Raw genomic sequence first — 27,649 nt, 5'->3', positions numbered from 1 at the left:
AAAACCTCTACTTTTGTTTTAAAGTTCAACTTTAGCCACAATGCTGTTAAGGTTTCAGTACATTTTATCGAATAATAAAGGAGAATAAACATTTCATACAAAAAACGTTCTTTATTTGTTAGGCCACAGCCTTTTCAGCCCATGTTGTAGCTTCAATCGGCAATGTAACGATGCAATCAGCCATGTAAATAGTAAACTCATTTCATTGAAGATAAGGGGCCCTGTTCCGCCGAGACAAACAACTTCATTGGGCAGCGCACACTACCAACCAATAGTCAAACTGCTCTAAATCTTCGATTGCTGAGACTAAAATGGAGTTCAGGTGTTATAAATGTTCCAAAAATAAATTTTTATTGCTTTAGTTTCGAAAAGTGATTATCTGTTAGCTTGAATTTGTGAACTCCACCTCTCCATAGCTCTTTTTGTGTGACTTTTGGAAATCAGAGAGTATTTCTCAAGAATACAAGATGTTATTTCCATTAATTGGACTTCTTTAGTCATGAACTCTAAAAGCATTAGTCTGTACTAATATTTAAATTACACAGTCTGTATTACTCTGCTGACGAGGTGTATCTTTTCTTTCACCTTAGTGTTTTTTCTTAGAAATTTATTCAATTAAATTGGAATTCCTATCGAACACCCTATACAAATGCAACTCTGCATATTTATATGGCTGAAAAGGAAATTCATTTAGGATATATGAAACATTTTTATGAGCTGCCAACTTGTGCACCAGACGAATAACAACAACAATAAAACCAAAACCAAATAGAGCAAACGGTAGCAGTTAACGCAAATGGAAAATTGTCCGCAAGTCACACTTTGGGAATCATTGCACTAAACGAATAGCTGTTGCTGAAAATGAAAGCGAGATGTGCTACATCAACAAATGTTCTTGAAAAAAATATTCAAAAAACAAAAACCAAGCGAAAGGAGCATGTGTGGGTGTGTATGTGCGTCTGCGTTTTCAGCACATTTGCACACGTTTGCGTGTGTAGCATTATATGTGTGTATGTGTGTATATATACTCGTATATGTAGTCGGGGGCATTTTGTCAGATAGGTTAGGCAATAAAAAACATCATCGCAACAATTTGTCACAAGTTACCAAAGCAACAGAGCAGCGCAGGAACAGGAGGACCACGTGGCATGTACATATATACCGCTAAGTAAAATGAGAGCGTGGAGAGAGAACGCGGCACAGCTATTTCACATTCATTACCAGCATAACGCAATAAAAATCACACCAGTGCTCTTGTTACCACACATACAAACAAACAAGCGCGGTTGGACGTTTGCATTTTTATGGTAAGAGGTCACTAAAATTGCCAAAGCAAAAGCACTAAAATTTCGTGTTACTGAATATGAAAGTGGTTCGCTGGGCTGGAGGAAGATTGGAAAGCTTGTTGATTACCATAAACAAGCTCCACCGAATAAGCTATCAAAGTGAAATGTCACGGACTCAAAAATTTAGCTTCTTAAAAGAAACTTAAAGTGTGGTTTTTTTCTTATTTTTTGGGCTCTACTATAGATTAAAACTTTTAGGCGAAGAGTACTTACTCCGTTTATCTTCAGTCGATTGAGGCCGACAGCTTAGGAGAGGTTTTGCGTGAAGAGTGGAGAACATCAGCAAACGATAGGAAAACAATACTAGTCTTCCAAGATACTTGGGCTGTAGCTCTAGAGTTATGATAAAAGACAATTGGCTATTTTTATACGCTGAACAAGATATATTAAGTCGGTGACCCTATAAAGAATATATATAAATGATCAGTATCGTTTGTCTAGTTTTTGAGATATCGATTTATTCTCGCAAAAACTAAGCATTTATCGGACCACTATAATATTTAGTGGTCAATCAAACTGATAGATCGAAATCAAGTTCTTGTATGGTAAACTTTTTTATTTGACCAAATATCTTCATGAAATTTTTGAGATCCTCTAGTAGCAGTAGACATATGTTGTATTTCAAATTTTGTTTAAGGAAGAGAACTATTTTCAGCTCAGTTTGCATATGTATAAATGAAGCGAGCATTTGAACAAAAACAAAAAAAGAACTAGAATTTATGCTCTCTGCCGTAATAATATATCTTTGCATGTATTCCTGCCTTGAAAGATTTGTCAGAAAATTCATCAATTATTGTATCAATCAGAAAAGTATTCGAAGCACTTCGGACTCTCCATATATAACATAGTGTTATCAGATGTGCAACACAAATAGTGACGAGAAGTTTGACCAACCGCTTAGCAAAGGCGTGGGAGCCATAAAATACTTGAGACAGAATAATATACATATATCGAATTTTGAATTCTAGTATTCAGTAATTTACTCAATCATAAGTAATTGGAAGTTCATAAAATTTTTTAACATATTGTACATACATACGTACATTTTTATTTAAGTGTCCACTTCAATGCATTACTTCACATAGATATAAGTACAAAAGTAATCATTTGTAACAGCTATTTACTTCTTATGCGAAACCCTGTAAAACTCAAAATTCGACAGAGTGTAGAGTAAGAGTGTAATAGACTCTTCTTCTAAACACAATAATATATTATATATGTACATACATATATATATACAATATTCAAGTTAATGTATGCATACATTTTTATGCAAATAATTCATAAATATTTTATGACTTTATTTCAAATTTTCATTTTTACGATTTAAGCACAACGCCCACTGCAGTAAAGAAAATCAAAGCCGTCTTATTAAAAATTTACGGGTGTTTACAGCCCTGTAGGAAATAGTGTTAGCTTTAAATTACATATATTTAAAATACTTGTATACCGCACATAAATCTCTCTCTATTCTTTCTTCTGAATTATAATATAAGAAGATGAGAAAGCCCATCTTCTTTCTACCACATGTTAGTAAAACATTATCATTATATTGGTCAAGTAAAAAGTATGTTCGGTTTTATATTGATTTTTCAAAAGATGATAACTTTGTGTACATTTGTCCGATTTAAGTCAAATATGCGCCGTTTTGTTTGTAAACTTGTTGCCAACGAGATGCCAACTTCATTATTCCCCTCTCGTAGAAGGTTGCGTCCCTATTGGCAAAAAACTGGGAGAGCCAATTTTCACAGGCCTCTCTTAAGGCCAACTTCTCACCATTAAGCGCGTTCGCCATGGACAGGAAAATATGGTAATCACTTGGCGACAGGTCCGAACTATAAGGTGGGTGCATTAGAACCTCCCATCCGAGCTCCAGGAGCTTCTGGCGAGCCACTAAAGACGTGTGTGGCCTGGCGTTGTCCTGATGGAACACAATTCGGCCTCTGTTGATCAAAGATGGCCTCTTCTGTATGAGTGCTGCCTTCAAGCGGTCCAGTTGTTGGCAGTAGAGGGCCGAATTGAGCGTTTGGCCATAGGGGAGCAGCTCGCAGTAGATGATTCCTTGCCCATCCCACCAAACACACAGCAAAACCTTCCTGACCGTCAATCAGGTCTTGGCCACCATCTGGGCCGCTTCCCCGAGCTTTGACCACGACCGTTTGCGCTCGATGTTGTCGTAAGTGACCTATTTTTCATCGCCAGTCACAATCCGTTTCAGAACGGGTCGATTTTGTCGCGATTCAGCAGCGATTCGCAGATGGAAATTCAGTCCATCATGTTTTTTGCGTTAGTTCGTGTGGCACCCAAACATCGAGCTTCTTTTTGAATCCAAGGTTATGCAAATGGTTTCAAACGGTTATCTGGCTTATCTTTAGTTCCTCAGCAATTAAATAAGTGCTCATGTGACTGTCTGTTTCCACTATTTCCATGATTTGATCGCAATTTTAGACGACAGGCCTCCCGACGCGTGGTGCATCTTTGACATCGAAATTACCGGAACGGAACCTAACAAACCACTTTTGTGCTACACGTTCGTTTACAGTATCGGGCCCATAAGCTAAATTAATGTTTTCAGCCGCTTTGGCTGCTTTTTCGCTTTGATCGAAGAATAATTGTACAATATAGCGCATTTTCTCTTTGTTGGTGTCCATCTTTGACGAGCGCTCAAAGACAAACTTTTATCGCGAATAAACACGTTTTCAGCGCCGTATAGTATGACATGATGCGACACGTAACACTAGTACTATGGACAATAACGCCATCTCTTAGATAAAAACCGAACGAACTTTTAATTGACCTAATATTTGCAGTCAGCGTATCCTAAAAGCATTTTGTTGGCAGCAAATTATTCTTAAAGTTACAATGACAATGGAATTCTTTTATTGAATACATTTTTTGCCAACTTTAAAAAAAAACTCTCTAGTTCTCTCTGTATCGCACTTTCTCTCTACCTATCTTTTTAGTCTTCACCTCATATTATTAGGCCCTTAGTTCTTTTTTCAAAGTACAAACATTTTGTTAAATTATGACATTTCTTAAGTCCATCTGAGCATGTCTCCACTTTTTTGCAACGCTTTTCCTCATTATTAGAAGATGTATTTGTACCTTAGGAGAGACATATTAAGCATCCAACTACCAATTTGCGCGTACGTATGTATTTCAACAACTTTTACTAGTCACCCAACTCTGATTGATTCATATAGCATGGTATGGGTTAAGCGCCTATGCGTATGCAAAATACAAAAAGTTCTACCAAAGATGGCATGCAAAATGTAGGGGAGCATAAAATCCGAATTCATATACCTTGATATATAATATGTACAAGTTGGTTGAAAAGTTTCTGCGCTCGAAATTAAATAATACTGTTTTTGGTACGAAATATATTTTTTTATTCAATATAATCTCCCTTAACTTCAATACACTTATTTCAATGATACTTAAATAATTTTATGCCATCCCTATAATGACTTTCCGGAAGCTCTGCAAAATACCCGTCGACGAAAAACGCTTTCCACGAAGGAATTGTTTCAGGTTTCTGAATAGAAAGTAGTCGCTGAGAGCCAAATCCGGCGAATACTTATTCATAGTTATAAAACGATACAAGAAATCGATCCAGTTTCTGCTGTATTGTTAACGTGTGCGGCAATTTCACGCTTAGTCAAACTTGGATCCTCACTAACAATATTATGACCTTGCTCAATGATTTCTGGTGTGATTGCGAGTTTTGGTCGTGCTTGGTATAGATCGTCTTCAAGCCTAGTACGACCATGGTTAAATTCACCAGCCCAAAATTCAACGATGCGTTTTGAAGGTGAGGACTCCTTCTAACAATTGTTTACAAATTTCCTTTACATTAAAACCGTTCAAAACAAAGAATATAATCACTGCGCGATATTGAAGGTTTTTCATATTAAAAAAATACTTTGACACGTCAACTTCAAATGGCTTGTAAACAAAGAATTAATTGATTTTAATTAATTTGCATGTGTTCTCACGACATTTGCACCAACTTGAGAACAAAAAATTTAGAGCTTGTAGTGCTATTGCTTGGTGAGTGCACAAACTTGGCAACCAACCTGTACATACATACATACAGACATGAGTACTTGTCTGAAAACATTCCCGAAATTATAACCGACAAATGTGATGTGATTGCATATGGCTTCTGGCAGTGGAGAGGTTAATGAAAATGTTTGTACACATCCCTTACATTTTATCGTTTGCCTTTGATAAAAACTTGATATGCAAATCATGCTGAATAATATCTTTTGATTTGATGTAATGCGATTCGTCAGACTATCATTTATCCCTGCATATGTAATATTTGCTTAAGCCATGCTTAGATAGAAACCTTAATTTAATGTTACCGTAATCCTATGGAAATTTCGAAAAATTACGAATAAAATGCGAGCGTGATTTACTTGCTTGTTGCTTTATAGAAAAAGAAGAGACAAGTATGTATAATTAATTATATAATTAAAAATGTTTAGTAATATAATATAATATATATATCTTAAGAGATCAAAATTAGCCGAATTTAAATACACTTTAAATGAAAGTTGTGATTGCTAAAATATTAAAGCTCGGCATTATAACTTTAAAAATGTGAAAGCTTTAACTTTATGGATAACACTATAATTTAAAAACATATATGAAATTAATTAAGTCTCACTAAAACTTTTCGACACTTCCGAAAGGTCATCTACATCTGGTCAAGCAGCCACGACGAAGAACGGTGGAGAGCAACAAGTAGGTTTCTACATAATATTGATAACTTATCGATTCTATTTATTAGGACTTAGGTGTCAAGTTCTGCCAAAGTTGAAGAGTTAACCAATGACGAACCGACCGACACAGAAATTCCAAAGAGCCTAAACAAAACTCACTTAAAAAAAGTTTCGTTTTATGTATATTGTCTTTTCGTACGAGTACAATTCTTGGTAAGCCTTAATATAATGTGCCTAACTGTAGGCAATAATTTTATTTGAAGTAAGTTATGTTCCTCGATATATTACGTAAGTCTGCCGAAATGTAGGCCAAAATATCATTTTACAGGTAATTATGTTAAAAATTTAATTTGAAGACAAAACAAATATAAGTTTTAAAACTCTAAAAAAGAACAATTAACAACAAACCGGTACATACTTACGCAAATACTTCTATATTTATTACATTAAATATATCCTCTACTATGAAACTTATCTGCAATACGCATTTAATTTATAACTAAAAGTTTAATATGAAACATTGCAATGTGTACAAAGGATTCCCCCTTCAGGAGGTAGGCAAAATCCACCGTTAAATATTGGGAGGATAACAATTACAATAGTCAAATAAATACTTTGGCAAAGGCACACGGAGAGAATGCCAAGAAGTGCATAGCACAAAAAGCAACTCGCACACACACGGGTACATAGTACATTTTCACAGTATATCCGCAATGCGCCTGCAGATGTACTACACCCATCTACCTGTCTGCGGCCCGAGGGCAGTCAGGCATAAAAGCCATTATTATTGGCGAAAAAGTATTTGTAAAGTAATAAAAACCTCAAAATTTCATTGATACGAGTACGGTGAAGCTGATGCCGGAGCCGGTGCCGAAGCATGAGGCATGAGTGTAGATGAAAACCGTAAAAAACACAAGGGAAACATCAATTTGGAGTGCAGGCAAACGCTAAGTGCTGCTACGGCAGAGAAAAATACAAAGTTTCAGCCAGCGCACAAGTAAGCGAGGCAGTCAAGTGCACATGCCAAAACAAATAAGAAATCCGAAGTGAAGACAAACCAATTGCCCTGAAGTGAATATATACGCACATACATACTCGTACATACGTAAAAGTGGATAAGTAACTTGATGACCGGAAGTGTGCAGCGTGTCAAACTTGAAACAAATATGGCGTAGCCGGCGTCCGAGGTAAATGGAACAAAAATAAATATCAAGAATAGCCAAAGGAAGGCCATCAATGGAAGCACGTTAGAAAAAAGCAAAAATAAAATAAAATATTTTCTTATTTTTAAATTACTTTTTCTGTACATATTTTTCTTGCCGCAGCTCAGAATGAAACAAAGGTAAGCATGAGCACGGTCCAGCAGAGTAAAAAACCAAACAAAACTCACACAAAGATGTGACAAGTAAAGCATTCGATCTATTAAAATGAATAGCACAAAGCTGTGAGAAAATCGTTGACCAGTCAAGTGCAATGCTTTACAGAGGAACATTTTCGAGCGAAGGCCTTACATTTTTATTTATTTTGTGTTTAAGAATATCGATTGAAAAATTGTCAATTGTACCATAGACCTTTTTACTTGTAAGTCAAAATTATTTTGCAAGAGTAAAATACTATTCACTTCACTTTCATATTGCCTAACTATAAAAATGTTTTTTAGAGTCAGCAGCAACATCGAACTTATGGGAAGATTTCTGGCATGAACGAAAATTTATATAACCTAACTATATCATCGTCAAAATAATGTTTAATGGATGAGGCTTAACTCAAGACTCAAGTTTAGAGCTCACTTTAAAATTTGTTGAGTTTTAAAACGTCTTCATGCCTCAAATTTGCCCGTTTATATCTAACTTACCCGCTACCGTCGTTTGAGAATTAGATTATTGCACACTACTCCCATTCAAGATTTATCGATTTCAGTTTTTAACTAACTTCAAATTTTCTTATTGCGGTAGTCCCTTGCCAAGTAAAGCCAGAAAGGTTCATGCACCATATGTGTCACATAAAATGGAAATCTTCTATGAACTTTTCTATATTTCTAAATGGAACCGAACAATTCATACTCTCGCAACTTGTAAGGATCAAAGCCGGAGTCGTTGACAAAACTTTATAATAAAAATGTTACCAAAGAATTCAACATTCATTATTCGAACTAAATATTGATTAATAATTGTTATTTAAATGTATTTATAATTTATGTGAATTCGAATTGCTGACGAAACTTCGCGTCTGCTAAAATTATATATATTAAAATCACCTTGAAATCAAATATACACATTTGATATAAACTCAACCCCGGGATCCTCATATTCCGTAGCTGATGGTTTGAACAGCTATGGTTCGAGTTTGGCTTTTTTAGACTTCAAATGGCATACCTTAAATGCAGTATTTGTGCAAAATGTTATCCCGATATATTCCTTTGATGCTTGATTTGTATACCGCAAAATGAAAAAATGCGATAGAACTTAAAGTTGTGTTATATGGGAAGTAGGCGTCGTTGTAGTCCGATCTTATAATCAATGTCAGAATAAAATTATCTACCGATTTGTTAAAACTAGTCCAGTAGGTCCGGAGATATGTAGGTGATTTCATCTAAACAAAACCGTTACATGAGGAGTGGAACGATTTAACCGTTTTTCACGCTGTCGTAAGAGGTGTTTAAACGATGCTGCTAAACTCGATTCGTTGTACAAAATTATAGTTTTGTATCTTTATTTTCGACTTAGGTATGTCAATTTGTAAGTTTTAGATTATTGACGTTTTGTGGGCGTGACAGCGGTGCGATTACGCCCCTTTACAGTACCGACCATCTTATGGAGTCAGAAAATATTACACATATCTTACATATATTTTCTGACACCAAGTTTCATTAAGATTGCACGGACGGTTGAACAAACAGGCAGTTAACCGGATTTCAACTTATCTCGTCATCCTTTATCATTTTTATGTATGTATATATAGCTCTATATCTATCTCCATTAGTTTTTGGCGTTACATGCAACCATTAGGTGAACAAAACTATTATACTTTGTAGCAACATATTGCAAGAGTATAAAAATTGCAATTCACACCCATACACTTTGGAAATTACACACTGTACTTTAAACTCGTATCAAATAGCCACAAAAATCTGGCTTTGCTACAATGAAAGTCAAATAAGGCAATAAGAAAGTTTTAACCAAGAAGTTTACGACGAAGAAGATTCCTTTGAAAACTAACAAATGTATGGGAAAGAATTCAAGTATAAAGCACAAAAATCGTTAGGGACTAGTTCAACGGCCACAAAATGCAATGTAATGAAAGGCAGGGGAAAAAAGAAAGGAAATAGAACAGATGAAGGAATTCGTTAAAAAATGTTCGAAGTTCAAAAAGAAGACATAAATACCCATAAGCGGTAAGCACTGAAAAGATATGATTTAGAAGCATCTTTTATGGAACAAGAGACGAAAAAAATTATAATTGAAAATTTATAAATTAAAATGTATTAATTGCTTTACCATTGAAAGTTTTCTATCCCTTTTCGATAGCGATTTTGGATTTGTCTGTGACCAAGCAAGTAGTCAAAGATCATAATGCCTTCAACTCCTGGGCTGTTTCAAGAGAAAGGACTCAATACGCATTTCATACATTTTTCTTCACTGGGTAGCGCTCTTTGTATATAATTAAACGATATAATTGCACAACGCCTCGAAAGCTGGTGTTTGTAATAATCATTAGGGAGCCTCGTTAGTAACTTAAATTTAAATTATTGAATAGAAAAATATTTATTTATTTTGATCTAAAAATGCAGATACCAAAATAATTGTGTTATGATTTTTTTTTAGTTGAGAAATTTCTTTTTCGCGTTAAAATACGTTGCCGTAACCCTTCATATTTGTTTTCTAAAAATTACTATAATTGATTGACCTCAAGGGCCATCCCTGCAACTTCCCGCTAATTTCATACGTTAACGTTCAAATTTCGCATTTTCAAATTTTAACACTATTTCCCAAATTTCTCAAAGACTAATCAATTTTGGTGATTTCTTTCGTTAACGATATCACGCGAGTAAATCAACCCGGTTTTCGGCAAACGATGTGTTTTTTCAAGGTTTAGAACTGATTAGTTTTTGGTGTCAAGTCGTTTGGAAGAAATTTGAAAAAAAAACGATTTTTCAAAACTTTTATATTTGAGATTTCTCGAAATCTACTGGTCCGATTGGGTCCAACCTTACACGAAATTCAAGTGCAATGAAACCCTATGGAATGCCGTTCAAATCGGTTGAGCCGTTTAAAAGTTATAAGAGGTTTACATACATCCACACACACACATATACATACAGACATACGGACATCATCGTAGAAATGTTCGGGGAAGCTTCCTTGACCCTCAGAACGTCGAGATCTGTTGAGAACTCGATTTTTGAAAAATGGGGTGAAACCAACAACTTCCCAGTTTTTGAAAAATTTTCAATTTTCTTAGCGGGAAGTTAAAAAAAAATTGTAATTTTCATTTGTCAATTGAACCATTCACAATAGTAAAACCGATCTAAAATATGCAAAACTAAACGTAGTAGCACTGAAGATAGCGGCTATACCACTTTAATGAGGCATCCGCACACTTTTTGGCAAGAGACCAGAAGCGAGCAGAGAAATGGCGAAGCGAAGACAGCTAATTTCTTCAAATATTTACCAAAATTTTTCATATACACATATGGGCGAACCTCGTTCATGGGCTTTCGCTAATTTCATTTTATGACCCCTATGACTCAGGATCCCTCCTTTGCTAAATAGATCCTTTACTAAACCGAGCGTAAACAAAGACTTTGATCTAGTCTCTGCAGGCAACCGTCTTATGACCTTCAAATATGGAATAAATACTTCTGTTGGGAATAAAGGGGCTGTCGACTTAATGTGTTAAGTCGATCTTCTGAAAGAAATACATCTAAAAATGCTTCAGCGCAAATTTAACCTCAAATCTTTAGTTTATTTAAAGTAATTGCATCGTATTTCTAGAAAAATATCTACTCAAATCATTTTTAAATACAACAAAACTTGTAAACTTATTTGTAGGACCACACTAATGTGCATACACCCTCAAAGTGCATACACAATAAAATTATTATGGACACATGCTGCCGAACGTTGGCAATTAAAAACTTAATAACATTAGACACATTTTTCTTTTATTACAATCATAATTATGGTTTTAATTGCAAGGAAGAACGCAGCCAACCACGCACACATGGACATGGACAGCAGTAGACTAGAGATAGACAAAGTGCCTTTGCCACAACGAGAACTATTTTCTAGTTGATGGTGTGCCAAGCGACCGAAATAGCAAAGTAAGGCTGACAATTTTATTATGACCGTTAGTTAGCTTCAAATTGTGTTGGCATTCGGACATAGTGGTTGCATTTATGTACATCTTTGTATGCATGTGCAGTGATGTTTTATTCGCCCAATGTTGATTGTGATAACGATAATTGCAGTTGTTGTCAGTGCTGCTGCTTTGCTAGCGATGTGCTCACTTCTCTCCAAGAAAATCAAAAGTTTTGTAATTAAAATTGCAAAATTTCAAGATAATGCAATTCCCACATTATGGAATGCTATACTAGTCTACCTACAATACATATGTATATATGTATGTATCTTCGCGCATACATTAGCAAAAATTGCAGTATGAGCTACTATTGATGCTCTCAGCTGCAAGAGTAATACCTAATATACCATATATGTGTGTATGTATGAATAGTGCATATATATTTATATTTTTGTATATATGCCAGTGTTCTCCTTTTTGTATGCATACCGTGATCCCCCTTTATTGCCGCGTAATTAGAAATTTCAATGACCAGGCCGTCAGCTGGTAATCAGCCGTTTGTCTATCTCACCGTTTCTTCATCCTCTCAAAGAGGCTTCATTTATGCTTCGTCTTCATTCGTGCTTAATACCATTCAACCATGCAAGCAGTCATTTATTAATACAGCTAATACAAAAAAGTAACGAAGAATTTCAATGAATATTGCAGTCGGAATTTGAGTTCAGCAATCAAGCAAAGCTGGCAATTGCAGCAGCAAAATCTCCAATAATAATGAATTAACCACGACCATTGTTGCTACACATTGCTGTGCGCTGCATGTGGAATGTTGATGCCTTGATGCTTTCCATTTACTCTTGACTGGCTTTGCCCGACGTAGAATATGATAATTTGCGCAAATAAATGACGGAGGAAAAAAAAATTGGAAAAATCTTTTAATGGATGTTCTTATGTGATTATTATTGTGCAATGCACCATCGTTACTATAATTGGCGAATTTCTCTAGCAGAAAGTGTGAATTAAATAGCATGAAATTTATTAATCTACCATTTTTATTTAATTGATGAGAAAATTGTAAAAGACAAAGCACAACTCACAAGCTTATAGTTTGGAATACAAAAATCTCTAATGACCCACCTTAAAGGCCACCACTTTTATGGTTTTATAGAGTTGCAACCTCTTTTTCCAACCAACTTTTCCCAACCGATTGAAAGAATTCCGCACTGACCTACTCAAAGCTTCCTAAGCACTGCCTTGAGATACAGAACCTTAAACTCAAGTTTATTATCTAAACATGTCATCATTGCGGAAATTAGTAGCTATAAGTTTTAGGATCATCGGATATTATTGAAAATTGACATCATTTAGTCTGACAGCCTAAAAAACTTCGATTTTTGGGAATGTAAAATAAAAACTACTGTATCTATCATTTTCAAATTTTCAGGGTATATTTATACATGTTTCAAAAATACACAGTGAAATTTAAAAAAAAAAATATTTTTTGAGTTATACGAGATCTCCGACGCCACTAACAAAAAGGTCCTCCACTGCTGCAGTGATTCTGGCTTTCTCCGTGGTTGGAACCTAAAAAGAAAACATTCTCGTTACACTAGAAGATATTATAACTACAATGACCTACGTTTAAAAAAATTCACAAAATGATCAGATCAAAAAACCGATAGGTCATTGTATGTGAGTTATACAGAACAAGCAGAAAAAAATTTCATATTTATCGGAACATTTGTCTTCGAGTTATCACAGCAAATTCGAAAAAATGCTGTTTCGAGAAAAACGCGTTTAAAAATAAACTGATGAAACTGTTTGAACTGGGCGGCTACCCTTTGAATGGCTGTAACACGAAAACTATTTAGATATTGATATACAATTTTAGTAAGTTATTTTAAAGGTATGAACTATCGAAATCATAAAAAAAAAATTTCATAATTTCACACCCCTTAATTTGCAGAACAGTCACATCTAAGGATCGTACAGTCGGTATATAATCTCCCACAAGCCGATTTCTTTCTCAGAAAGCAACAGCGGAAGCTCGTTAATTATGCTATCAGTGTTATTAGCAATAAGAATGTGTCAGACTTTATTGTTATTATGCACCGCAAAAACAGAGTGCAATTTATACTTTGAATTTGTGAAATAAACGTTTTTTTTAGCGGTGATTGAGAATGTTGCCCTCAAAGTAGATTTCTGTCAGTAAAGAAATAAAAGAACATTCACAATATAATATAACTGAATAGTAGCAAAAATTAAATAATATATAATATTATAAATAAATATATTTTTTCAAGCTCAATCGAAGTACAATATTAGCCATATTATAGTACACATTTTTATCGATTTTTAAAACGAGTTCAAAAACCTTTCCCTGTCTCATAATTTTTTCTTAAGCTTTTCATCAATATTTCCAATTAAAATGTTTAAATACCTATAACCGACAGGTATTAAAACATTCGCTTTACATTAACATCATTTCTCATATATGCTTTATTACCCTATTTTTTATGTCAATTTTTTTGTTGTGTTGTGTTTTTGTAAGAAATAACACCCACAGTAACCATAAAATGTATGAAACTAGACACTTGCGCGCAAATGACAGCAACGGCAACCATCAAAAGCAATTAAAAGAAAATATTTCAAAAGTTCATTCACAGCGTGCTGGCGGCTCGCTTCAATGGATTTTATGCCATCAACAATGTAAGGGATGTAAGCACTATTGCAAATGTAGTTGTGACTGAGTGTGTGTGCATGAGTTTGGAAAAATAGTTTTAATAGCAAAAGAAAAAAAAAATTAAGTGACACTAAGAACATGAAACTTCAAATATATACATAAACATATACACACACTGTTGACCGATCGGTCAGTACTAAGGTTCCATGTCTGACAGGTTACGTATACGCCATGTCGTAGTTACACTGTCCTAACATATAATATATGTATTGTTTGTAGATGAATCCAAGTAAATGCAATGAAGCGCTGCTGTTTGGCATTATAAAAAAGAGAGAGAAGCAACAACTATATAGACTGAAATGTGCTGATGCCAGAATGCCATCAAAGAGGCAGCGAACACGAAGTAATGATTGGAATTTAAGCCTTCATAAAAACTATTTTTAATTTTGCTGCCTTTGCCGACACACATCACAGTGGTTAAAGTTTGCACGTATTCTGCGCTTTTCCTGTCTTTTTTCCCATTTTTTTCCGAATAACCAAGATGTACGTGTATCGGCGCAGAGATGAGGTGGAAAGCGAGGTTCAACAAAAACGCTGCATTGGCTAGCTTATGCTGGCAAAAACTATGGAAATTGTAGAGGTAAAGTACTCATTTACTTCATAAATTCTATGGGCGAAAGACACTGATGGTTATCATGTACGCGGCAGGCAAAGCGACATAAATGTCAGCAACGCGGCAACGCAGTGCAATTTGCTGGTCATTACTCATTTAGATGAGCAATATTTTCGTTGATTTTATTTTCTTTGCACTTCGTAGTTTTCCCCGCACCTTTGCAGCTGCGCTTTTCTTTTATTTTGCATTCGAATGTGCTATGAGCGCAGTTTTGTGGCTTAAGACAAATGACGTGGTAAACAATTTGCTTCCTGTTAAATACATAAAGCATGTACAAATTTAAAGATATCAGAATGAGGTAAAAGAACAATTGTGTTATACGGATATTTTGTTATAATATTACTGAATATTATTTTTGCTTCTTTTGAATGAATAAAACATCAAAACTGTAAGCGGTTTTCTTAAAATGTAAGTAACAGAATGGAGCTACAAATTTTTAGAAACACATCGATGCACTGTGTTTTACTGAGAAAACTTTATTTGCCTACCAAATGCAATATAACGGCTTATAGAGAGATAATAAATTTTAATACAAAAATTCTTGTAATTTCTTGATTTTGTTTCAGGCACATAACTCGTTCTTCTTTTAATAAGACGAATCGTTTGCAAATGCAGGGTTGCCTCTTTCTTTTAACATGTTCAATGCCAATCGATTAACGATGTTGCAAACAGGGTTGCAAATAATGCATTAAAAAATAATACCGGATTGAAAAACAAAATAATCCGGATTAAAAATTTAAAATATCTCATAGGATGAGCAACTTGTTCGCTTATTGACAGCCATGATAAGAAATATTTTATAGGGTGTTACAAACTGCATGGCAAACTTTATATACCTTGTTTTGGGTTATAATTAAAGACATTTTTGGACCAAAATTCGAGATTGCTATATATGTATGTTAGCGGTATTACTACTTTCCCTCTCTCATCGGAAAAACGAACGGTGCTTGTTATTAGATCGCAACGAATAGCAGTAATTACTTTGTCGCGCAATTTTATTTTAGCAACTTTCATTTATTTATTTAACAAGCTCTTCAATGACAGCACAATTAAACTGCTAAATTACGCTTTACTGTCAGTAAAAAATACATTAATCTCAGCGTTTTATTACTCGCAATAAGTATTAGCTTCTAGTTAGCTCATCCAATTCATTGAGATTAAAGCGTCTCAAATTGTATTATATTTTTGTTATTGGTAATTAACTTTGCTGTTCAATTTGCTTTAAAAACATTTTCTGCCACATAAACAAGTGATAAGTTGATAAAGAATGTTTGCAGACACAAAAATGATTGGTCAATTTAGTTACCTTTTGTTTTGAAAGCGGTGTAGAAATCGAAATCATAATTTGATATAATTATTTAGATATAGATTGATATTTTAGAAATTAAAATATAATTATTTTTTTTACTTTATTTGATCACAATCCCTCTTTCAGTTAATATCTAAAATTCAAGTACTATTTATATACTCAGACCCAAATCACTTTACAACATTTGCACCCTCAACCAAGTCAATGATTAAATGTATTCGTTTTATCTACATGTTCACCTACTTAATGTGAATTGGCATTAATTTCGAAATCAAAACCTACTTTATTGCATTGCACATTAACGCAATCATAAAATTTCCTATTTATGCGAGTATCGGAAATAAAATCTATAGAAAAACAAGTAAGGTAGAGTTCGGATGCAACCGAACATTTTATGCTTTCACAATGTACAAGAATCAAACCGCAGGGAAATACTTACACGTGTTGACAAAACTTTATATTAAAAATGCTTGCATACGAATTCATTCAATGTTCGACGAAACCAACGGATTACAATCATATTTGGTATCTTACTATTATTATAAGTCATGGACTTATTTAGTTGCACTACTATTTTTTGCTTGGCATCTGCTATATTTACAATAAAACCAGCCTATTTAACAAAAATTAGATATGCTATATGTATGTGAAATAAACTCAAGTAAATATTATATATAGGAGCTGGCGTAATTCATGGACCGACTTTCAATAGTAAACTAAAGTATATCTAATATTATTCATTCACTTAAGTTTACTAAGCTATCTTACATATTGACTGATATACGAGGTGTGTTCAAAGCAAAAGGTGAATTACCCCCGGATATAATACATTTGTGCCAACGCTTTTCCAATCCTCAAAGCATTTTTGAAATGCGCTCTTTCTTCGATTCTAACTTGATTTCATCAGTTGTGGCAAAACGATTTCCTTTCATTGGTTTCTTTAATTTTGGGAAACAGAAAAAGTCGCAGAGAGCCAAATCTGATGAATACGGTGATTTAGGCATGATTACGGTTTTATTTTTGGCCAAAAAATCAACTCCTGAGCGATGCTTATGGGGCATTGCATTTACTTAAAATTTAGCAATTTCGGAACAAACTTTGATGCCACACGTCTCACGTTTCTCGGCCTTCTGTAAAGCGTTTGTACCCATTATAAAAACTTTCTTAAGACAAAGTGGACTCACCAAATGCCACAGTCAACATTTCGTATACGATATAAAGCTAATCGAAAATTTGCAATTCTTACATATATTAGGTGTGTACGGCAGTATGGATCCGATTTTACACATTTTTGCCATCAAAACATATTATTACTAGATAAATGTGCTCTTTGATTTTTATTAAGACAACTTACATACTGACCGATTTATACGTTATAACGGCAACCGGAAGTTGAAAAATCCTGATATTTGTTAAATGTGGGCTATAGGAAGTATTAACTTAATTATACGACACATTAGCAGGTAAAGACGCTATCAAAGTTTAATTTATATGTCTTAAAAATTTACCGATATATTCGGTAAAAAGTTAGTCATGGGCACTCAGGTCCACATAGTCGGCTGTGCTTGATAATGTGTGATCTGATTTTGACCATTTTTCGAAATGAGAAATGTCATATTTTAAGATCATTATTTTTGCAAAATTATATACCGATATTTGCATTAGTACTTTATTTGATACTTTAAAGTGAAGAAATTTTAAATTGTGTTATATGAAAAGTAGGTGCAGTTGTAGTTCAATTTTGCCTGTTTTCACATTGTAATATTGTATAATGATATCAAGATAATATTATGTACCGAATATGGTTAAATTTGATCGAGTCGTTCCTCAGATATAGAATTTCACCCAAAACTGCCCGGTTAAATGCTTCCGACATAGTTATTTAGTAATTTATGGTTATATAGGGAGTGGACGTGGTTATTATCCAATTTCACCCATTTTCAAAGTGTCTATGACAGTATCGAAAGGATTCCTTCTCAGCAAATTTCATTTATAAACTGTAATAGGAGAGCCACGCCCACTGGTTAAAAATTTTCAGCGCACTAGTGCATCTTGTTATTACAACCTCGTACACTAAATTACAGTTTTGTATCTTAATTTAGAACTTTATAGATTTTCGCTTAATAGCATTTTTAGAGCGTAGCAATAGTCTGATTGTAACCATCTGCAATACCAACCTCTCCATAGTGCACGGAGTACGAGTGCAAAGTTTCATCATGCAATTTCAATTTTTACTCAAGTTATCGCTTGCGTAGAAAGAGGGGCGGACAGACGTTCGACCGGAATAAAACTCGCCTCGTCATCTTAATCTTTTATATATTTACATATATATATATATATATATATATATTTAATACATCTATCTCGATTGGTTATTGGTGAACAATACCATTATACTCTGTAGTAACATTTTGCGAGAGTATAAACCTGTAAAAGACTTAAAATGCCGGTATCGGTAAACGAAAACAGTTTTGTATAAAACGACTGCCGTGGAGAACGCTTTGGAAAGAGACTACAAAAACAAAAGCTAAAAAACGCAATAAACACAAAATAAACATTAAAATGGTCAAATACTGTTGAAATAAGCAAAACAAACAGAAACGAAACTTTAAATAAAAAGAAAAGTAATTTATGTATAAATAAAATTGCACAGACATACAAATAAACAAAGGTTAAAAGTAACAGTGGTGTCGAATAAAGAGGGTTCAATTAACAACATATGATATTTTTAGTGCCAAAGAAAAACTACTCGGCCAATAGTTACATAAAAACTAAAGTAGTATACAATTAAACTAAATCTTACAAACCAATCGAAAAACCTCTCACTTACTTTTAGCACGTAAAAGATTATTCTTCTCCATTCAGTTGTAATATGTTAACGACATTCTTTCAACAAATTGACACCAAATTAAAAACACAAAGAATATTCTACTTTTTTATGCCTCTATTACCACTTGCCCCTACTGCTCCGAAATTCCTTAAAATATGTACTTTAAATTTTCACTTGAAAACTTGCAACAAATTTTTGCACAAAATTCAATTTTGTGCCGATCTGAGGTAAGCTCCCGTGTTGAGCTTTTGACTTACAAGGAAACCACGGATATCCTATAAAATATATATATATAAATAATCAGCGTTATGAGATATCGAAATGTTGCACATGTCCTTCTCCCTTCAAGCAGCTGCTTATTTGTCGGAGCCGACGATATCGGACCACTATAGCATAATGCTGCCATACAAACTGAACTATCTAATCACTTTCTTGTATGAAAAACTTTTTTATTTGTGAAAATATCTGCACGAAATTTAGCACAGACAATTTTTAAGGCAACACAACAATCTGTGAAGAAGTTTTTCATATCAAATCCCTATAGCATATAGCTGGCATACAAACTGGCCGATCAAAATCAAGTTCTTGTATGGAAACTAGACTTTAATCTAGCTGCAGTGCAATTAAAGTTAACTTTGTTTTTCTTGTTTAACTGAACGAGTGGTATCATCTTCTAATAGTTTCTCCTCTTTTTGAGGTGACCACCGGAATTAAACGTTTGCTATATACTTTGAACAATCCCCTCTTTCCTCCTTTTTAACTGTACGACTTTGAATATTGTATGCCAGAAAGTTAGAAATGAAATGAGTTAGCGGCGAATAAACAAAATACCCATAAAATTAACGCACAATAGCATCACAACAAAAGCTACAACAATAATAAAGCATTGCAAGCCGAATAACATGCCATTTCAGTAACATCGCAATTTATGTTAAGCTTAAGTTAAGTTTATGACAACAATTTGGCTAGTATTTAACATTAGCACAACATCCACAACACCTCCACCAACTAATGTCGGCATGTGCGGCTGTTAGCGTAACTCGCTGCAATGAAATGAGTTATTTTAAGCCACCCAAAACTTACCCGAGGTCTTGTACACTGTTCGAAGTCAGCTCCTGTAGGTGTGTTTGTAAATGTGCACGTTGCCACCGCTTTCACCTCATAAATATTGTAACAACTAACATAAACGCAATACACGCAACCGAAACAACTACAACGACAGCGGCTATAATAATAAGCAACAAAATAAGCAATAATGGTAGAGGAGCGGTGGTGGAACGCAGCTTATAGGTTGAAGGAACGGCTAAAAGCCACCAACAACAATGGCAAATATCAACACATAATGGCACACAAAATTAAGCAACACAAACACACTGAAGGCAACTCATCAAATATGCAATTAAATCAGTTTCCGTTTAATTAAGTCGATGACAAGAAGCAATGAGCTGGTGGAGGAGAACAGTGCGTGCATTGACTGTACGGTAAACGCGACAAACGGTAAGTTTGCAAGGAGGACGGACAGTCCAAAGAAGAGTCAGGCAAGCTGTTTAAGATAACTGCTACAGATTTTCAAACCTCAACAAAGTATATGCATGTATGAGCGTGTGTGGAAATTTAAGATACATATGTCCCAATGCATACAGGTACTTGTAGATAATCTGGAGTAAATATTTCACTGTCCGGGCATTCAGATTATTTGCAGCAAATGCATTATTAGCTAAGTATATATGTATATGTTGTGTTCGTACGTTTAATATCTGCATATGTGTTTATAAAGAACAGAATAAAAATATCTTCAAATTTTTCATTTTTAAAACTCACAGCTGAACGAGGGAGAAAGTTAGTAGAGCTCAATATGGTGATTTAAGCTTCCGTAGAGACTTTTTTTATTAGCTACCTAGAAAATTCTTCAACCAACGTGTTAAGCACTGCGATCTGAGCATATGCACCTCAAATGCCCTTTTGTTTTGGCTGGTTGATATCACCAGAACGCAGTTAAGGAAAAAAGATCTTTTACGAAAATCTTCAACTTGATTTTAATCGATCAGTTTTCCTGGCAACCAAATGCTGCATAGTCCCATCTAAATATTTGTTTGGAGATTGTAGCGTTGCCTTGGATAATAATCTATACCGCATTTCATGAAGACATCACGTCCAATGAAAAGGTTACAAGCACTTAATTTCGATCGGTCTGTTTATATCACAACACGGACCACCACCCGATATGGGCAAATCCGACAATTCTTGGGCAGAAGAGGATCTATATCTCAAAACATAGGGAACTAGTTCGCATATTTACATACAAACGGACAGACAGTGCCAACTTAATATACCCTGTTCAAGGTACATTAAAACCGATTGTATGGCAATTGATGTTGCTATAGTATGGTGTAGTATTAAACATTGCCTTCTTGCTGCTTCTGAGTTTGCTTGATATAAATCCGATTATGTTACAGTTATGACAACAGTCTGGCGGAATCCAAAACATGATCGTTTGCATCACCGAGTTCCGGTAAAAGAACAACCAACTTTGTGCCCTACTTGGGAATCAAAAACTCTGCAATAGAATAAAGCTTTCATGCAGTGTTTTTTATGAAATTACCTAACTTTTCGTCAGACATAGAGAATTGCATCCTCGCTCCACCACAAAAGTAACTATTGGATTTTGAAATTGATTGGATAGTAGAAAGAACAAGTAAGGAAGGGCTAAGTTCGGATGTAACCGAACATTTTATACTCTCGCAAAGTCAAATGGTATACTCGTTTGAGATTTCTTTGTGGATTGGCTGATATTTTCGGTAGAAGGTCAACTATAGGCACTGGGGTCCACATATTTAGTACTTAGGGGCTTGAACAGTTTTGGTTCGATTTAGACAATTTTTGGTCACAAGGTGGCATACTTTAAACGTATTATTCACGAAAAAGTTTTACCCCGATATAATCATTGTTGCTTGATATGCAAAGTGGAAAGTGAAAGAATCAGATGGAATTTAAAATGGTGTTATATGGGAAATAGGCGTGGTTGTAGTCATATTTTGCCCATTTTCGCACTATAACATAGAAATATAAAAATAACGTTATGTACCGAATTTTGTTGAAATTTATTAAGCAGATCTCGAGATATGGGTTTTCACCTAAAAGTGGGCTGCGCCACGCCCACTATCTAATTTTGAACGCGGTTCCTATAAAGTCATCTCATACCATCCCAGAGATAAAACTTAATGACTCTGGCGTGTTTAGTGCTTGATTTATCGCGCTTTTGGTAGTTTTTAACAGTACCGTTATATGGGGAGTGGGTGGAGTTGCCACCCGATTCCAACTATTTTCACACTGTCAATAGAAGTGCAAAAAACATTTACTTCCAGTGAATTTTGTTATTATAGCATTAGCGGTTTAGGAGATATGCACATTAAACCTATTAGAGGCGGGACCACGCCCACTTTTTAAAAAAAAATTAACTGCAGATGCCCCTTCCTAATGTGATCCTGTGTACCAAATAACAGTCTTGTATCTTATTGCGGAGCTTTGTTTTGGCAATTTATTTGTTTTTGATTAATGGCGTTTTGTGGGCGTGGCAGTGGTCCGATTACGCCCATCTGCAATACCAACCATCTCACGATACCAAGAAACATATCTACCAAGTTTCATAAAGATATCTCACTTTTACTCAAGTTGGAGCTTGCACGGACGGACAGACGGACAGACAGTCACCCGGATTTCAACTCGTCTCTTCATCCTGATCATTTATATATATAATATATAACCCTATATCTAACTCGATTAGTTTTAGGTGATACAAACAACCGTTAGGTGAACAAAACTATTATACTCTGTAGCAACAGGTTGCGAGAGTATAAAAACAATGTCATCATCATAAGTTTGAAAATTTTAAGAGCGGAGAATAGAGAGTAAATTTTGAGAGTGGATTTTATTTTAATAGATTTTGATCAAGAATTATAAATTACTAAAATCACTATTTCTATATAAATACATACAGAGCCCTAGATAGCATGCTCGTACATATCTCGTACATATCTCACTAGGTTTGGTTCACAATCTCTTTTACAATATTTACAATAGCCGACTAATCAACGTTTGATTTCGCAAATTCCCTCCTAATACTCGTATAAAATATTAAATTATTTTTATAAAGTATATAAAATAAATCAGGTGCGTAATGATTTTTTTATACTTTTTCTATAGCTAACCAGAGTGTATTAGATCATCTCGGAGATACCCGCACATTTCAACCACTAATCACCATTGGCGATTGACACGAATGTAACATGAACTGACATTTGTTGGCATGGTACCAACACGCATACATGGAAACACACGCAAACCGATTGCACTAATTGCAAACTATTCACCCACATGGCTAGTTCCGGAGCTAAGCACATACAATTATGGAATACTAATTAACGCTAAATATGAATACGGATGGCATCACATTATTCACAAATGCACACACAGATGCTTGTGCGCATAGCGTTGTACAAAGCATAGCGGAATTACGGGGTAAATGCGCCCTAATTTATGCAACTGGCTTAGGCAAAGATATATACAACCATATGCCCACTCTTACAAACGAATTTGTATTTATATTGGCATCACTTAAACATAAGCAAATTGGGCAACTAAGTCATGCATAATTATACCATAAGTTAAGGGAATTCGAAGGGACAATCAGCTTAAATGGCAAGCAAACACATACTATGCTGAACATTTAAATGACAAACCACAAACAAAAAAATTGAGTTTAATAACTATATAAAAGAGCAAGTGATATTAAAATATATTCTGCGGGAAACTTATCAAGTTGGTTATCTGGAGAAGGATACGGAAACTGTAGTCTTGAAAATGCAAAGCATATGAAATACGATGATTGCCTTTTATTTTTCGGGATTAGAGAACAAAAACAAATATTAATCATCGAAAATCACTTTATTGTTTTTCAAAATATTCTCCATTAAGATCTATACACGTTTGCATGCATTTGAACCAATTTTCGAAGCACTTTTGTCACTCTGCTTGAGGTATCACCAAAGCATGCCATCTGAACGCATCAACCGCCTCCTCAGGTGTGAAAAAGTTGACCTCTTAGTTTATTTTTTACGTACAGTAATAAAAAGTCATGCGGTGCCAAGTCAGGACCATACGGTGGATGACTTATTAAATCGATGTTCTGAGTGCTCAAAAGTACAGTTGTTTCAGTCGCTGTGGGAGAGCTCGCATTGTCTTGGTGAAGAGTGATGCGTCTTAGTTTTCTTGATTTCTTTAAAGAAAACTGACAAACAAATGGTTGTCCAGTTTATTCAAAGAAACAGTCAACCAGTTGCTTAGAAGTGCTTCGTGCGCGAAAAACTTTTGTTGGATTCGGCTCATCTGGAAACACCCATACAGCCAACTCCTGTTTACTTTCGGACGCATACGCATATATCCACGATTCATCATCTGTCATGATGTCATAGACCTGTGTTGAAGCACGATAGCTATTTGTTTAACATTTTTCTTGACCAATCGACACTAGCCTATTTTCAGTGATTGACAAATTATATACATATATTGACAAATGTTCATACATATATTGAGTGTATACTGGTACGATAGGTCACATGACTAATTTGAAATATCAGTTTGCGCACAGCAGCAATAGTTTCCAGAACAACAACTGATTTCGGACGACCTTCACGAAATTCACCATACCAACGATAAACACTGGCCCAGCGTTATCGCCAAAAATTGAATAAAGCCCGTCGATGTTGTAGAATTAATCCATGTCGAAGTTTGTAAAAAAAAAATCGCGTGAAAATGTTCGTGATTTAATTCTATTTTTTGACGGACTGAAGATCCTACATTACCGTAAACAGCACACATAACGCTCGTATGTCAAAACGTTCTAAGTATATAAAAGATCAAAAATGTTCTGTGCGGAATACGAAATGAAGCGCACTTCTGGTTGAATCGCTATGTCAACAAACAAAACTGCCGCATTTGGAGTGAAGCTAATCCTCAAGTGTATGTCGAAACACCGTTACATCCAGAAAAACTGTCTCTTTGGTGCGCTTAATGGGCTGGTGGAATCATTGATCCGTACTTCCTCAAAAACGATGATGGCCAGAATGTTACAGTCAATGGTGATCGGTATAGAGCCATGATTAGTAACTTTTTCATTCCTAAATTGAACAACTATGATGTCACACAGCTCGTGCCACAATCGATTCATTGAAAAACACGTTTGGTGACTGTCTAATTTCACGTTTTAGACCTGTGAATTGGCCTCCAAGATCTTGTGATTTAACACTGCTAGACTACTTTCTGTGGGGTTATGTAAAGTCATTGGTCTATGCGCATAAGCCACAAACGCTTTACCATTTGGAAGACAACATTCGCTATGTTGTTGCCGATATACGGCCACAAATGTTGGAAAAAGTCATCGAAAATTGGTCGTCCAAATTGGACTGCATCCGAGCCAGCCGTGGCAGTGATATGCCAGAAATCATATTTGAAATGTAATGCCAGAAAATTACCTTTTGGATAAATAAAATTCATGTCAATTTAAAGTTCTATACCTCTAAAAACAAAACACCCTTTATATATGTATAACTATAGTGGCAGTACAGTACAGCATTTCCTAAAGAGATGGCTATCAAATTAGCTATCACCTGTGTTTGACATTGAGCTGAGTATGATATTTCAGCTTACCACGCAGTATACTTTTTCGTACTGGCTTGAAAAGCTTGTGAAGTAAACTGACAGAGCATTGCGCAAATATCCGTAATGATACATTTCTGGTTTAACAGGTGCATACACATTCAAAATTGTCATTGTTCTGCTGTGAAGAATGAAGAAAATTTCTAGACTCAAAATTACCCCGCAGATCTATCATCGAGACTATATTTTTGTGGTGCGTGCAGTAAGTGATCTAAGAAGGAAACATTTGTCAACAAGCCTTGTATCATAAATAGTCTACAATTTGCACTTTTTTTTCCTTCGTTCGATACCAAGTTCATGGTCTTCGACAGCTGACAGTTTAAGTTTAGTAATAATGGAGCGTTACACGATAGAACAATATTATTGAACAATATTTCAAAAATAATAAATAATGACGGAGCCACATGTCATAACTACAGATCGTGAAACACTTTAATTACTGTATGAGACATTTCCAGGTCGTGTACTCTCAAACGTGTAAATCGCAAAATAAGTTATTAAATAAAATTCCTTTAATTTTATTTTTTAGAGTTATTTAAGATCACAGGTCTATTGCAACAAGCCTAAAACCACGCGTGCTTTAAAAGAGGAAATTCAACGTTGCATCAATGAAATTTAGCCACATTTATGCAGAATAGTCATGGAAAATGTCGACAACTTTATGATTAAATAAAAAAGACTAAAAACTGTCTTTTTTGGGACACCCTTTATATCTTTAGAATAATAAAAAGTTTGAATAAAATATTTCATTTCTTATATGAGGAAAAAAATATTGAAACAAGGCCGTTGTTTGCTCGAAGAAACCCATGTAACCCGTTAAAATGGTGTTGACCGACAGTATGATCTGCAAACGATGTGATCGCGGTGGCTATATGCTGAAAATATACATGCCTGAAACTCTCTTAAAATAATACTTTGTAGTGAATTGGCTGTCCCAGTTTCTCAGACGACTTTCATCTGAAGTGTTCTTGATCGACGCAACATACTGCATAAAGAAACACATATAAAGAGTGATCCATTTCGCGGTTTCCTACTTTTTTAAAGAAAAAACACAGAAGATTCAAATTTAATGGGCAATGTTTATTATTATTTGAAAGAACATTCTTTGGCATTTACTTTTTGAAAATTATCTCTTTCAAATGTTGGCCGTGGCTACATCTCAGATGGTCCCCCCGTTGAGTCCAATTTTCGATGACTAATTCGATCATTTTGACTGATAACTGGCGAATGACACTCGCGATGTTTTTCTTTAAGGCCCAAATCGAAGCGGGATTATCCGCATAGACTTTAGACTTTACGTATCCCTACGGGAAAAAATCTAACGGTGTGATATCACACGACTTTGGTGGCCAATCGACCGGCCCAAAACGTAAAATTATCTGCTCACCGAAGTGTTCTCTCAATAAATTCATTGATTGATGCTATGTATGGGAAATGGCACCGTCTTGTTTAAACCAAATGTCGTCGAGATCACGAGCTTCAATTTCAGGCATCAAATAGTCGGTTCTCATGGCGCGATAATGATCGCCATTGGCGGTTACGTTCTCACCGACATCATTTTTAAAGAAATATGGACCGATGATTCTACCGGCTCACAAACCACACCAAACCCTTGTTTTTACTGAAAGAAATGTCAGCTTTTGGGTCTCATCAGGTTGCTATTCGTGCCAACTGCGGCAATTTTGCTTGTTTTCATATCCATTGAGCCGGAAATGGGCCTCATTGCTGAACAAAATTTGGGGCGTAAGCACGCGAAATACTTGTACATTATTTACAGAACGTGAATTTTCGTAGTAAAGTTTAACGATTTCTAAACATTGTTTAGACGTCAGTCTTTCCAAACAATACTGAGCAAAAGCAAAATGACAGCTTGCCACGACTCACAAATGATCTGTCAAAAAAAGGCTATTAAAAAAAATTACCTCTACTTGGATCAACTGTTATTATTCTGTCAGCCCAATATTTAGAAATTAAGCGACTAAATTGAAAAACTTGTATAGGCGTAGACGTGGGCAGTATCTAATTACCGACTGCAGCAGCAATATCGCTAAATATATCAGTTAAACGGC

General features: G+C 35.0%; 1 pseudogene; it reads right to left on the bottom strand.

Moving 5' to 3' along the window:
* Window positions 1–26,692: 26,692 nt before the first annotated feature.
* On the bottom strand, window positions 26,693–27,303 carry LOC138858973 (uncharacterized; annotated as a pseudogene).
* Between the last annotated feature and the right edge of the window lie 346 nt (window positions 27,304–27,649).

The sequence above is a fragment of the Bactrocera oleae genome, chromosome 2 (assembly GCF_042242935.1).
Source record: "Bactrocera oleae isolate idBacOlea1 chromosome 2, idBacOlea1, whole genome shotgun sequence".
NCBI classification, from domain to species: domain Eukaryota; kingdom Metazoa; phylum Arthropoda; class Insecta; order Diptera; family Tephritidae; genus Bactrocera; species Bactrocera oleae.
This window is presented reverse-complemented; position numbering and strand designations above follow the sequence as displayed.